General features: G+C 40.6%; 1 non-coding gene across 1 annotated transcript; it reads right to left on the bottom strand.

Moving 5' to 3' along the window:
• Positions 1-2,730: 2,730 nt before the first annotated feature.
• LOC141603562 (small nucleolar RNA R71) lies at positions 2,731-2,837 on the bottom strand. The gene has a single exon (XR_012525428.1). It is a non-coding gene; the product is annotated as a small nucleolar RNA R71 (small nucleolar RNA).
• Between the last annotated feature and the right edge of the window lie 2,079 nt (positions 2,838-4,916).

The following is a 4,916-nucleotide window of genomic DNA, read 5'->3' as shown; positions in this document are numbered from 1 at the left end:
CACCCCAGAACTCCATTAATACACATTCAATCACCACTATCACCATTCTCACCTTCCATTGTCACAAACACCAGACCTGCAACACCATTTCCACTTTCGTCCATTAAACCCGACATCACCATCTGCACAAACCACCATTAACGACTACAACAGCAGCAGCCATCACAGTTTCCACCATCCTCGCCATTTTCATCATCACCAAATTCAATTCATTCCAACAGTACACCTCCAGTCACCATCAATTCGTTCATCTACTCGAGCTCGAAACCGAGCTGATTTGAAGCACATGTACTTTCTGCCGGTGCCCCGACAGTCGACTACCTACACCGGCAGGAACCAACATCAATTCCTCTCCTTTTGTGAAGTTCTCGCTACCGGTCATAGCCACCGGCAGCCGGGCTACCGGCACGCAACACGCAATCCAACATCTCGCATCAACTTTTGCGATCCTCTACCGGTACCCCGGCAGCCGCCTCACCGGCTCCCGCACCCAATCCAAATTCCGTTCCTTTAATTTTGAAGTACTCGCTGCCGGTGACCATGCCCGACCGCCGGTTGACCGGCAGGCACACCCTTGCTGCGATATTGCGTTTTCCCCTTTTTGTTTGTGTCGATGTCTTTGTTTTTGTTTGAAGACTTGTATTGTGTCGATAGCTTTAGGTATTATTAAGATTATTATTATTATTATTATTATTAGATTATTAATATTATTATTAGTTGTATTAGTTGAATTATTAGTAGACTAGTATAAAACCACACACATACATTACCTCATAGAAGACTACCAATTAGATTAGAAAATTAGTTAGTTCATCTTTCTCTCTCAATATTGTAGAACCCTAATATTTACTCTCTCATTTTCATTCAATAAAATTTGCAATCTTTCTTTAATTATTAGTTTAATTCTTCCTTTGTTTATGCAAGTTCTTCATCTCTCATTAGTATACAATTAGTATTTTGGGTTGTATTTGAAGATTAGAAGAAATTCATTCTTCCATTATTATCCAAGATTGCTACTTTCCTCTTAGTTGGTACAACTCTCATCCTTTGTTTACATTACTTTCATTAGTTTACATTTCTTATGTTGGTTAATTGTTATTCATTCAAAGTTTCCATCTTTATCAATTTTACAATGTTTACTTGTGTATTGTTGGAAATTGTTGGTGATTTCTCATCCATGAACATGAGTGAGTAGTCTCATCTAGAGTTTAGGGGGATCTTGGGTCATTAATGGGTATAAAAATGGATTATTAACATTTGGAATTGGGTGGTTACTTGGTATTTACTTTCATGCATATGAAGTGCTCGATGAAATGCTTAAACGAAAGTTTGAATCTTTTATTGGCATGTTTAACTTGTCTTGGCGCTTAAGCTATTGGATGGTCTTTATGCTATGATTAGTAGATCGATCGGTCTTGTTTTCATGCATATTAAGTGTTCGTAGAATAGTTTGAACGAAAGTTTGACTCTTTCTTTGACATGTTTGGCTTGTCTTGATGCTTATGCTATTGGAAGGTCTATATGCCATGTTAGTATTGAGTTCATATTAATTAAGTGACAACTTGTTAATGAACTCGAGGTGACTAGGAAATTAGTCTTAATTCCTTGACCATTGTCATCACCCATGTCTTGTTTTGATCTTGTTTTATACCCTCCTACCCAAGTGAACCCGAAGACTCTAGTTCTTCCATCAATTGAATACAATCCCATTTAGTTTAATTTAACTTGTTTGCATCTTAGTTTTAGATAAATCAACATCTTATTTTTTATTTGACTAAATTGGGACTTAAACGGACTAAGTATACACCCCCGCCATCTTTGTGTTCGACACCCGAATAAATACTACTTTTATTTGGTTCTTTATAAATAGTTTTTGGTACCGGAAGTGACGGCAAAACCCGGTCATCAAAATGGCGCCGTTGCCGGGGATGACGTTAGGTTATGCTTAGTTAGTTGAAGTTTCTAGCTTTAGTCTTTACTTGTTGTTTGTTTGTTTGTGTAGTTTGTGTGCTTCTTGTAGAGTGTGTGTGATTTTTGCCTTACCCTAGTGTGTAAAAGCACTAGGAGTCTTACGGTTTGACAAGTTGTATGCCTAGGAGGAACCACCAAGCTTTGCTCTTTGACTCCGATCCCGAAAGGCTTTTTAGAGCCTTAAGGAATAGGACCGTTGCAAGGGTTATAACCTCCTCTCAAGCAACCATAAACCAAGCAAATCCACCCATCCAACCTCTCATTGAAAACACAACTCAACAACAACCAAACATTACAATTGAGCCTTCATTAGAAAATCCATTTCACAACTTCCAACTTCCAAATAACCCACCTCAAACACCACCTTCTCATATACCAAATCCACCACCACCACCAATGGCTTTACGCGATCATAACCGTCCAAACCATAATGATGCTTGTAACCCCATCAATTTTGGCACCTTGGCTCCAAACAATTTTGAGATGCACCCGGCTCAAGTTGGCCTAATTGAAAAAGACTTGTTTGGAGGACACATTGAAGAAGATGCTCATGCTCACCTAAGGAGGTTCAAGCGGAAAGTCTCTATGATGAAAAAGAATGGGGTATCCGAGGATACACTAAGGATGATGTTATTCCCATTTTCTCTAACGGGCAAGGCGGATCGTTGGTTGAATGTGCACCCTCCGGACACATTTACTACATGGGATGCCTTAGCCAAGGCGTTCCTAGAGAAGTATTATCCATCTTCAAAGACCGTTATGCTCCGGAACGAAATTCATACCTTTCAACAAGAGGAAGGAGAGTCCCTAGGAGAGGCATGGGACCGGTATCAAGACCTCATTGCTAGTTGCCCTCACCATGGAATTCCGGATTGGTATGTCACACAAACCTTCTTCCAAACCTTGTTGCCAAGAACAAAAGAAATGGTGAATGCCTCCGCGGGAGGGGGATTCGATCATTTGGGTGATGAGGAGGGAACTACTCTAATCAAGAAAATGGTGGACTCCGAGGCAAATTATGGCACAAGAGTGAATGTCTTGAGAAGAAGTAAGCACCCTCCCGAATTCTTAGTGAATGTGGAAACTAATGCTAAGCTTGATATGCTCACCAAAAAGCTTGAAGAGTTGAGTAAGAAGAAGCAAGTGAACCAAGTGAATCAAACTACCACTTCTCATGGACCATCCATGGAGGAAGTGATGCAAAGATCAACATGTGAGTCATGTGGAGGGATGGGTCACACTTATGAAGTATGTGCAAATAACCATTACAACAACTTTGATGGGAACAATGTGCAAGAGGTGAATGCTTTCCAAGCATTTAACAATTTTTCCAACCATCCACCTAGACCCTCATTCAACAACAACCAAGGATCCAACCAAAACTTTGCCAACCAATCTCAACCATATCAAGATTATAGGGGTAACCAAGGGAACCAAGGTAATCAAAACTTTTACCAAGGAAACCAAGGAAACCAAGCTAACCAAGGGTTTGGCCAAGGATTCAATCAATGGAACAACAACAATGGGTTCAATCAAGGATACAACAATAATCAAAGGTACAACCAAGGGCAAAATCAAGGGTTCAATCAAGGGTACCAAGGGAACAACCAAAATTCCAACTTTAAAGATCAAGGATATGGCTTTTCTCTTCCAATTTCCAACCAACCTTTCATCCAAGAGCCACCACCCCAAACAAGCAATACCATGGGAGATGATAAATATGAAAACTTGGTGAAGTTGATAGGGGATTTGGCAAGTAATACCCAACAACAAATCAAGAGTCTTGAAGCTAAAGTGGCTTCCCAAGCTCTCATGAGTTCTCAAAAACCACCGGGTGTATTTCTAAGACAAGGGCAAAATCCAAGGGACCCTATGAAGTCTAAGGAAGTTAATGCTATCATGGTTGGAGTTGAAGAGGAAAAAGAAGAGTCATTTGATTTGCCAAGTCAAGAGGAGTTATCTTACACTACTCCCTTTTCCATGGCTATGGAAACATTCCAAGAAGTTGACCATGAGCCCGAAAAAGAGAGCATAGAAGACTATGTGCTTGAGCAAATAATGACAATTCATGGTACAATCTTGGATGTTGAAGTCGACCCGGATAAGGGAGAGATGGTTATGACTTCACCAACCACTATGAGTGAAGAATTTGTGCTTGAAGAAATTGTGAAAACACCAAATGTGATGGTAGAAGTTGAGAGTAACCCGGAAAAAGAAGAGATGGTGATGGTAGAAGAGCACTCTTTGGCCAAGCAAGAAGAAGTCATTTCTAGAAGAGTGGACATTAGTAGCCATGAGCTTGATGCCTCAAGTGAGAAGTGCAATGTGGTCAAATCTAAAAAAATCCCCATCAAACTTGATGACCCCGGGAGTTTCTCAATTCCATGTACCGTTGGTGACCAAAAGGTGGATAGTGCTTTGTGTGACTTAGGGGCAAGTGTGAGTGTCATACCACTTGCCCTTGTGAAGAGGTTGAATATTTTAAGCTTAGCCCGCACTTCCATTACAATCAAACTTGCCGATGGAACAATCAAATCTCCAAATGGGATTCTCAAGGATATCATGGTTCAAGTTGGTAAACTTTCAATTCCTACCGATTTTATTGTATTGGACATCCCTATGGGAAGACGCTCTCGTATCATTCTTGGTAGGCCATTTTTGGCCACGGGAGGAGCTACCATAAATGTCAAAGAGGGACTATTGTCATTCAAAGTTGGGAAAGAAAAAGTTGAGTTCAAGCTACCACATGCTTCAAAGAAAATCGTGGTTCAAAACATGTTCGCCGTGGAAACATTAGAACTCCATGAGAATGAAGATGAGAACATGGAGCTCTTAATTTCTTGTGAGCCGGAAGTTGATGATGAGCCACCGGATACGTTCCTTGAAGAAGAAGTGAATGCTAAAGATAAGTGTGGGGAAATGGGCAAGACTCGGGAAACCGAGTT

The sequence above is a fragment of the Silene latifolia genome, chromosome 9, assembly GCF_048544455.1.
Source record: "Silene latifolia isolate original U9 population chromosome 9, ASM4854445v1, whole genome shotgun sequence".
NCBI classification, from domain to species: domain Eukaryota; kingdom Viridiplantae; phylum Streptophyta; class Magnoliopsida; order Caryophyllales; family Caryophyllaceae; genus Silene; species Silene latifolia.
This window is presented reverse-complemented; position numbering and strand designations above follow the sequence as displayed.